The following is a 10,870-nucleotide window of genomic DNA, read 5'->3' as shown; positions in this document are numbered from 1 at the left end:
TACTATCCTCCTCCATTAATATACATTGCATCACTATTGAATGAATAATACCCTTAATATCTGCCAAAGTCCATCCAATTGCTAATTTGTGAGCCCTTAATACCCTAAGAAGTTTCTCTTCTTCAGTCACAGATAAAGAAGTTGAAATGATAACTGGGAGAGTATCATTCTTCCCCAGATAAGCGTACTTAAGATGATCAAGTAAGGGTTTTAACTCAAGAGCTGGTGGTTTCTCAATGGATGGTAGAGGTCTCTCAGGCACTTGCCCTAATTCCTCATATTTCTTTTTATATATTTTCCCTAATGAATTCAACCACTTAAAATACTCACTGGCTAGCAACCAAACTCAACTCTAGTGGATCCTTAATAAACTGGACCCCTTTACTTGGTTCCTCCAATACACTAACACAAAAACAACTGTCACTGGCTGAAGGATATTTCAAAGCTTTGAAAACATTAAAGACGACTTCATCATCTTGTACTCTAAGCCTTAACTCTCCCTTCTGAACGTCTATCAACGCTTGCCCCGTGGCCAAAAATGGTCGTCCCAATATAATAGGCACGTCCTCATCTTCCTCCATATCTAAAACAATGAAATCCGCTGGGAAAATGAACTTACCTACCTTTACTAGGATGTCCTCTATAATACCTCTAGGGTGTGCTAATGAACGATCAACCAGTTGAAGAGTAACAGTAGTGGGTCTAGCTTCCCCCAAACCAAGCCTTTTAAATACAGACAGCGGCATTAAATTTATACTTGCACCCAAATCGCATAAAGCTCTCTCACAATGAAAGTTCCCAATAGTGCAAGGTATAGTAAAGTTGCCCGAATCTCTTAACTTTTGATGAAGTTTCTTTTGAATAATTGCACTGCACTCTTCAGTTAATGCAACCGTTTCATAATCCTCCAACTTTATTTTATTAGACAGTATCTCCTTCATAAACTTCACATAACTAGGCATTTCTTCTAGAGCCTCTACAAAATGAATGTTAATGTGAAGCTTCTTAAATACCTCAAGAAATTTGGAGAAATGTTTGTCAAGATTAGCCTTTCGAAACCATTGAGGATATGGAATCTTTGGTGTAGGCTAAGTGTATTTTGGTTTTTCTGTCTTTGGAAGGTCTTCAGTAACCTCCTCTTGTATTGGACTAGTAACTTATTGATCCTCTTTCTTCTTCCCCTTGTCATCCACTGTAGGTCCATTACTTAGTCTCACTCCTCAAAGTGACAGCTTGACATTGTTCTTTAGGATTTACCTATGTGGAACTAGGCAAATTCCTTTGTTGTCTACTAGAAAACATTTGTGCCAATTGACCTATTTGTTTTTCCAAACTCCTGATTGAAGATCTTGTCTCTATCATGAATTGATTTAATTGGTCTGGCTGAATTGTTGGCGGATTCATTTGAGGATGTGGTGGTGGATGAGATGGGTTTGGATTTGGATCATAATATGGTCTAGAATGTAATCCATAAGTTGGTTGTTGAGGGGGTTGTTGAGGTGGGTACTGTGGATATTGTGGTCGTAACCCTTGATTAATTTTCCAAGACAAATTAGGGTGAATTTTCTAAGCAGGAGAATAGGAATTGGAGTAAGTGTTAAATGCATGTAACTTCCTGGATAACCAAGATCGTTACACTATATGTTTACAAAGGTGCAATACTTGCTAATCAAGCCATTTAATTGAAAATGTGACACTACACCATAACTGAACTAGGGTTAAAAGATTTTGGTCATAAAAGATCAATTTTATTTAAATAAGAGTTTGCTACACTGGATCCCAAAAATAAACAGGGTTAAATAATAGTTTAAAAAATTTCAAAGGTTATATACAACCACAAGCCACTCTAATGAAAAATAGGCATTTTAAGTTCTCTTGTCCCTGTATCACCCCTCTACCGTGGCGGCCGATCAGTCAAATATGTACATTCTGCTCTCAGAGCTCTCCAAATCAGGGTTGGTCCAGCTTACCCTTGCCTTTACCTGCACCACGTAGCACCCGTGAGCCAAGGCCTAACAAGAAAACCATATTACAAAGCATAATCAATAATCAATATTCAGATAATTCACAAATCATCAATCAGATACTCAGCAGACCACATTGTTCACATAATCAGTGATATCAATCTTCAAACCAATAAGCAATCATCCAGGTAATAAACATGCCATAATCATCATATTAATAACAATAAACATATCACACAATATCCAAGGTCGACGCCCTTAGGCCGCACCCTCTGTTTATCCCACTGACTCCGGCTCGCTTAGGTCGAGCTCAGTGATTATATACTTAACCTCAGCTACCAGTGGCCGAGCCGCGTCCTTGTGCGCCAATATTAATTTTGGCACTCTTAGGCCGTTTATTTCATGTTCACATGGCATAATACCATCATACAACATTACATACAAGTATAGGGAACTCTTAGTCCCAACATAACCACATAACCAGGTGCAATTTTCTTACCTTTGATTCCGAGCGCTTTAGTTAATAGAGACAGCCCTCGAACACGATCCCGTTCCGAGCCCTAGCGTACACCTAGTCACATTCCATAACTAGAACCCTCATTAAAACTCAATTTCGTTACCCAACTTCGGGACTAATTCCAAGCTCTTGGGAAGCCCAATTCCACCAAACGGGGTGGTGGAATCAACCCCTGAGCCACCAAGCAAAAACCCAAACAGAAATCCCAAAAACCAAGTTCTGGAGGCAGGGTAGCGCTACAGCGCCACAAGAGGGGCGCTACAGCGCTACAGTCAGAAACTCATCCCCCCAAGAACACAGGCTAGCGTTGTAGCGCTCCCAGCCTAGTGCTACAACCCGAACATGCAAAATTCTGGGTTTCCTCATCAAACTTCCTGAGCCAAAACCCCAAAAATCCTTCCCAATTTTCCACCAAACTCAAAATCAAGTCCTTAAACCACTATAGCTCACCCAATACAACATAATAACACCCAAAACCTAGCCAGAAACCCCATCAACCACAGGAATCAAAGTTGAGCTTTGAAGCTCAAAAACACCATCTGAAAACCAGAAAACTCATACAGTTAAGGTCAAAAATGGTTACCTCAAATGGGTGAATCCGACCCTAGGTTGCCCTCAGTGTTCCTCCCAACTTTGAATCCTTCAAATTCCCAAGTTTAAGTCTTTAAACCTCCACCCAAAACCAAACTCACAAACCATACCCAACAAAGCTCAGCAAATTCAGTCAAAACCTGTTAAACCTTACCATAATTGGAAGCTAATTCCAGTTGAACTCCTAGCCACTCCAAAGATCAAAATTCCAAGACCTAGTCTAGACTTTCTCTGAGTACTCAGCTCCAAAATCCACAAGAGAGAGAGAGAGAAGAAATCCTGAGGAAGAGGGAGAGCTCTGTTCTTCTTTCCTTTCTTTTCCTTCAGTTTTTACCAGTTTCCCTTGTGCTCTAAAAAGAAACATCAGATATATTAAGTATATCTCCTAATAACCCAAAAGACCCTTTTTCCCTTCCAATAAATCCAAATCTTTTAATCCATCTAAGGGTATTTTGGTCATTTGCTCTAGGGGTGAACATTTGACCCGCAAAACCCGCCCGACCCGAACCCCGAGAACCCGAATTTTTTTGAAAACCCGTTCATTTTGGGCTTAACCCGACCCGAACCCAAAATACGTCGAGTCAGGTTCGGGTTTTAAAATGAAATACTTTTGGGTTCGGGTGTAACCTGAACCCGACTAAAAAATTTTTAAAAAAAAAAGAAAAGAAAAACAGATTCCCTCAGCAGATAACCCTAAAACTAAAAGTAAAACATTTTTTCTTCTTCTCTTTCAACCTTACTCACGCACGGTCGAGCCTCCCTTAGCAGAGCCACCCACCACTAGATCGCCTCCCTCACTCACTTCAGCTCAGCTCCAGTCTGTGTCCGGCCGACTACCCGACTGTCGAGCCTTCCTTCTTCTCCCTCACTTATGGTAAGTTATTTTCTATTCATAAAAAGTCTGATCAGTTTAAGATTATATATATTCATCGATAATAAACAAGTTAATAATGGGCGGTTGTGTTTGTTGCAGACAAGGTTGTCCAATACTTCAATGGTTTCCCTGTGATTGTAAAATCAGAGCCTTCCTTGTTCCTTCTTCTCTCTCACGCACAGTCACGGACTCACAGTGAGTTCTTTATTTTTAATTTTCTTCTTGCTCTTCATTATATAAATTTTATTTATTATATGTTGTTTTCTTAATTTGTATGGGAGTATACAAGAAGAATAACCAACTCTCTTTGTCTCACCGTTGTTGTTGCTGATTGTGGTTTCTTTGTTGTTTTTTTGGTTAAGTTTTCTCTTGTTTTTGGCTGCCTATGTTTTATATGTTTGAGACTCATATTATAACTAATTGAAATGCCTTCCAAGTGTTTGTTGAAATGTGTGATAGAGTAAGAGAGTAATCATATAAATTTGACTTCATCATGTTTCTTTAATACATTTACTTAGTTTGTAATTTAGTGTATTTTAATTTTAAATTAAATGATTTTTTTTACACATTTTCATATCCATGAGATATCTAGTATAAGTCATTATATCAACACGATGAGGTGAGATTTTATTTAAGAATAATAATTTTTTTAATATTCTAAATTATAATAAGAGGACTATGATTTTAAGTTCAAAATTATATATAAACAATACCAATGTAGAACATTTTTAAATGAATAAATCAACATAATAAGGTTTATAATATATAACTAGTATTCCCTCTCACAATTATTTTGCCAATCTCTCCCATAATTTGGCACAAGTATGGTAGATCATGCTATCCAATTCAATAATATTATTAATTACCAACTTTGGGTAGATTAGAGACTAGTTTTAACTCACTACTTAATTACATATATGGTCCCTTCTGCTAGGGTTGTAGTTGCCATATCTACCTACAAGTTTTTGACACTTCTTCAGAAATTTTAGACTTAAAATCAACCTTTATCAACCTTACCAAAAAAACTCTCATCACTTTATCATCCTTAAGACCAAAATCAAGAAAAAACACAAATTAAAAAAATATATTAATTTTGGGTCACTTTATTTTTTTAAAATACTAATTTAAATTCTCAATTTCAAATGATTACAAAATAGTACTCTAAACTAATAAACAGTTTAAACTTTTTCTTTTTCTTTTTCTCTTCCTACAAGCTCATTTTATTACAAAAGGCCAGTAATGAAAATTTAAATTATAAATGCAAACAAAAAAAATCATATTATTTTATATATAATTTATTATTAACTAAATTTAAGCTAAAAATACTTCTTTTTTACTAATTTATTCATGCCTGTCTTTACTTAGTAGATTATAGGCTTGTGTGCTGTTTTGTTGAATAGTTTTTTCTTAAATATGTCGTATTAGGTAATGGATATTGATGAGGTGGATGAATTTGATGAAACTCTTCCCCCGATAGATGATCAAGATCAACCACCTCTCACTCAGACTGAAAACCCTACTCCTCCTACTGAAAAGGGTAGAAAAACTAGGGCTAGAAGGAGGGTTAGACCTCCCATCCCTAGTGCTAGTAGTACCGGGAAAACAAAGGGAAAAGGGTCATCTATTTGGGATCATTTTACTAAGGAAGATCCTCCTCCACCCTCGATAGATCCTAACGAAAAGTCTCCTCCCCCCAAGTGTATATGTAATTATTGTGAGTCTGACTTCTTGTGTGACAGTAGAAAACATGGGACTAGTCATTTGTGGAACCATTTTAAGAAAGTATGCGAGCTAAGTCAGTATAAGATTGATGAGCAGAGACAAAAGACTTTAAGATTTCAGCATGTAAAGGGAGGGAAAGAGGGGGAAACAAGCTTAGTAGCAATAGCTTATAACAAAGAAGCTTGTAGGGTAGCCCTCACACAATATATTGTGTTGGATGAGTTTCCATTTAGACATGTCGAGGGTGAAGGGTTCAAAATATTTGTCAAAACACTCCAACCTAGGTTTGAGATCCCTTCTCGAATGACTGTTGCTAGAGATGTATTGAAGTTATATAAGGAGGAGAAGGCGACATTGAAAAATATTTTGAGCCGTGAGAGGATATCGATTACTACTGATACTTGGACTTCCATTCAAAATTTGAATTACATGGTCATCACTGCTCATTGGATTGATAATTCTTGGGAGTATCAAAAAAGAATTATCAATTTTTGCCAAGTGGTAGATCATAAAGGGGAAACCATTGGCCATGAGATCGACTTATGTCTTTTAGATTAGGGCATCTCTAAGTTGTTTACCATTATAGTAGACAATGCTTCTTCTAATGATGTTGCCATTAGATACTTGAAGAACCAATTCAAGGAGAAAGAGAAAGGCCTAATTTTGGATGGAAAGTTTTTACATATAAGGTGTTGCGCTCATATAGTGAACGTAATTGTCATTGAAGGGTAGAAGGAAAAACATGGGTCAATTGCAGCAATTAAAAATGATGTGAGGTTTGTTAGGTCTTCTCCTACTAGGCTAAAAAAAATTAAGGAGCGTGTCATGCAAGAAAGGATTGAATGTAAAGGGCTTCTGTGTTTAGATGTCCCAACAAGGTGGAACTCCACATATATAATGCTTAATTGTGCAATAAAATTTCGGAAGGCATTTGACAGGATGAAAAGAGATGCTGATTATATGAAATATTTTGATGAGGTTGACAAAGATGGAAAACCAAAGGAAGGGCCCCCCACTATTGATGATTGGGATAATGCTTCAATTTTTTTTTGAGGTTTTTGGAGACTTTTTGCGAAGTAACATTAAAGTTTAGTGGGTCTACTTATGTTACTGCTAATAAGTCCTTCATTGAGATCTGTAATATGCAACAGGAGTTGTATGACTTAGTAGCTGGCGATGATGAGAATGATTTATTGAGGACAATTGCAATGAGCATGAAACTAAAGTATGACAAGTATTGGGGAAAACTTGATAATTGCAATGAGGCACTTCTAATTGCCTTGGTCCTTGACCCAAGATACAAGCTTGACTATCTCAGTCATTGCTTTAGTGCTACTTATGATGAGATGACGTGCAAAGAGATGGTGAAAAAGGTAGAGAAGACAATGCGGGCAATGTTTGATCAATATAATGAGACAACATCAAGTCTTCATCCATCGGCATCTATGACTCAGCTACAATCAACCTCTATTGTTAGTGCTTCATCCACATTCGCCATGCCTGTTAGTGGTCGACCTAGTGCCAACAAGAAGTCACGAAATTTTCATGATGAGTTTGTGGCACGGAGATTGGAGAAGGATGATGGAATGACAAAAAATGAGGACGATAAATATTTGGAAGAGGAACCTGAGCGACCAAGTGAGAATTTTAATGTTTTGGGATGGTGGGCTAGTAGTGGGTGCAAGTACAAGATCTTATCACTCATGGCTCGTGATGTGTTAGCTATACCGGTTACCACCGTTGCTTCTGAGGCGGCATTTTCTATAGGAGGTCGAATTTTAGATCCTTTTAGAAGCTCACTATGCCCAAGGATGGTCGAAGCATTAATTTGTCTCAATAACTAGTGGAGCAGATCACATCAACCCATCATTGTTCAAGACTATATGGATGAAGAAGAAGCGCTTCAAACATCAGAGTATCTTGAGTCAGGTAGTTTATTACATTTTATTTGGATTTTCGTGGTCTAACTTACAATTAAACTAATAACTTATAAATATTTATTTTAAGTGTGTGAATGTTTTATAATCTAATATTTATCTTTAATGTTAATAATATTTGTAGAGATGACCAATGATCCTACAAGTGCTGGGCCAGCTTCATCCTCTGTCAATTTTCAGTCTTCAACCTCATCTCCACAACAATCTACGAATTGAAAGAATTCCTTGTAAGAATTTATTCGTGCCTGCCTGCCTTTACTTAGTATGTTGTTATTTATTATCCTTGATTTCTTTTCTTTAATAATTTTTTTTATTTGAATTTTGAAAGGAATGAAGGAAAGGGCATGGACTTTTTTTGTATTTTGAATTTTTATGGACTTTATGTTTATGGTTGTAGACTTATGGACTTTATTATGGTTTTGTAGTTAACTAGTTATATACTTAAGTTTATGGATTTTATCTTTGTTTATGGTTGTATTTTGGGACTTTGATATTTTTTATGTTTGTAATTGGTAATTTAAACTTTGTTTGTATTTTAAGTGTTTCTGGACTTTTGATTGACATTATATTTTAACTTCCTTCTTCTTTCTTTTCTTTTCTTACTTAAAAAAAAATGAAAGGATGTATAATAACATAGTTTAAATGACAAAACATTTGGAAAAGAAAAATTACATTATATAGGTATTATTCATTTTTAAAGAAAACTTGATATGTTAGTTAATTTAGATTTTTGAGTTACTTTTTCAATTAATTTCTTGGTACTTAGAATTGTATAAAAGAAAGTTTACATAAAATAGTATATTTAGTGAAAAAAAAATAACCTTTATATGATCACACATTTTTTTTTCATTTTTATATAAAAATGATATTTTTGAAAAAAAAATGGTATTTTTGCAAAATTGGGCTTTTCGGCCCAAAACACAAATGGCCCAGACCCGAAACCCAACCGAAAAAACCCAAAACCCAAAAATTTTGGATCGGCTTCAGTACAATTTTTCTCAACTCGTAAAATCCGAACCCGATGAACTCGAAAATCTGACCCGTGTGCACCCCTAATTTGCTCTCAATTCCCGCTAATTCCTCGAGTATCCCTAATATTTACCACTTAAATTCTGCCATCTAATTAATCATCAATTATTTTCCCCAATGTTTAAAAATCTCTAATATATTTCCCAAATTCCCATAAATACCCTCAGGCTTCCCCCGAGCCGGGTATAAACCCCTACGTGACTATTTCACCAAACCGCTCACTAGGATCGTCTCGAGCCATAAACTGCAAATACATCCACATAATAATGTGGTCTTAACAATTTACCACAAATAATCGCATTTATGCCCTCAACGAGCCAAAATTACAAATATGCCATTTTAAGCTAAACAGGGCCCACATGCTTATTAATACTCATAAATATGCATTTCACATATCCATATAATCATATAAGCATGCTTATCACATAATCATGCATTAAATCATTTAAATCACATATAAACCAATCATGCCCTCCCGGCACACTAATCAAGGCCCTTAAGCCTTATTAGTAATTTTGGGTCGTTACAATGCAATTCTAGAAAAATTACCAATAACATGTGCTTGTTCCAAGGGAAAATTATTCACATTAGTTGAGAAACTAGATGTGCTCAGGCATTGTTCATAAGCATGCGGTCCTCCACAAATCTCACAACTCACAACATTTTGTACTTGCATTGCTTGTGCGGCGAGATTAGTTTGTTGTAATTGCTTGGTTAGAGATGCCACTTGAGCGATCAATAGCATAATTGGATCAACTTCTAAGACTCTCATGCTCAGTAGGCCAATTATATTTAGTCATGGCCATCTCTTCCAATAATTCATATGCTTCATTAGCACTTTTTCTCATAAATGCTCATCCTGATGCTGCATCTATAACTGTCCTTGTATTGCTCCCCAAACCATTGTAAAAAGTATGAACTAGAAACCACTTCTCTATTCCAAGATGTGGGCACTTGCTTTGCAACTCTTTAAATCATTCTCATGCATCATATAAAGATTCCCCATCCAGTTGATGGAAATTATTAATCTTTCCTCTTATTCTGGCTGACTTGGCAGGAGGAAAATATTTACCAAGGAATTTCTGAGCCAAATCTTCCCAAGTATAGAGTTGGCTTGTAAAGAATTCAACCAACTCTTAGCTCTGTCCCTTAGTGAAAATGGGAATAGTCTCAATCTCACAGCATCATTACTCACCCCATTCATTTTGAATGTCGCACACAGCTCTAAAAAATTTGTGATATGGAGATTTGGATCCTCATTTGGTAACCCCCCAAATTGTACACAGTTCTACACCATCTGAATAATTGAGGCCTTTATCTCAAAATTATTAGCCACAACAGTTGGAGGACGAATGCTTGAATGTATCCCCGTAACAGTAGGGAGTACATAGTTCCTTAATGGTGGATTGGCTTCAGCTGCATTACCCATATTTGCATTGTTGACAACGTTATTTGCATTCTCAACCATGGTGAAATCTAATCATTTCTTTATCTTTCGATTCTTTTCTATACTTTCTCTCAATTTCAAGGTCTATTGGTATGATTTCCTTTTGTCTACTTCCTCGCATATACCAACAATTCCTGAAACACAATACAGCCTTGATAAAAATAAAAAAATAAAAATACCAAATTAGAACAAATAACAATTAACTTTGATATTGGAAATTAAGTCCCCGGCAACGGCGCCAAAAAATTGATCGCAAAAATATATATACGCAAGTGCGCACAATCGATTCAAGTAATATATATGATAAGTAGAGTATCATTCCCACGAAGACTATCTTCCAAGTACCACTAATTGTTCTTTTAATTTCTATTTGGCAATCAAAATTTAGATGAATTTTATTTTAAAATTATAAAAGAATACTAAAAAGACCTAGGGTATTAATTTCATCAACTTGTCATTCTAATAATTTAATTAATCAATTCTAAATTTATTTCTTCCTATTCTAATAGCAGGTTAACATAATTTGATTCCTATTCTTTTTCAAGATATAAGATCTCAACCTATATGCAGGTTTTCTACATCTCTGTGATAAACTTCAACATATAGAAGGCATTAAGCATGGAAACCTAATTATGTCACAAGTCATACAGGTACTTTCGTCCAATATGCAACCTGTGTTTATATAATGATAGCATATTCAATCCTCGTCTTTCGAATTTTGAATCAAAATCATAAAATTAAGCAAATATTGATCAGGTATTTACTAGCACTAAACACACATTATATAGA

General features: G+C 35.8%; 1 non-coding gene across 1 annotated transcript; it reads left to right on the top strand.

The window, feature by feature from the left end:
• The first annotated feature begins 9,570 nt into the window (after positions 1-9,570).
• Positions 9,571-9,677, top strand: LOC133820670 (small nucleolar RNA R71). Its single transcript, XR_009887072.1, has one exon. It is a non-coding gene; the product is annotated as a small nucleolar RNA R71 (small nucleolar RNA).
• Positions 9,678-10,870: the final 1,193 nt, after the last annotated feature.

This window comes from Humulus lupulus, chromosome 2 (assembly GCF_963169125.1).
Source record: "Humulus lupulus chromosome 2, drHumLupu1.1, whole genome shotgun sequence".
Classification (NCBI taxonomy): Eukaryota; Viridiplantae; Streptophyta; class Magnoliopsida; order Rosales; family Cannabaceae; genus Humulus; species Humulus lupulus.
Note: the sequence above shows the minus strand (reverse complement) of the source record. Positions and strands in the feature narration are given on the sequence as shown.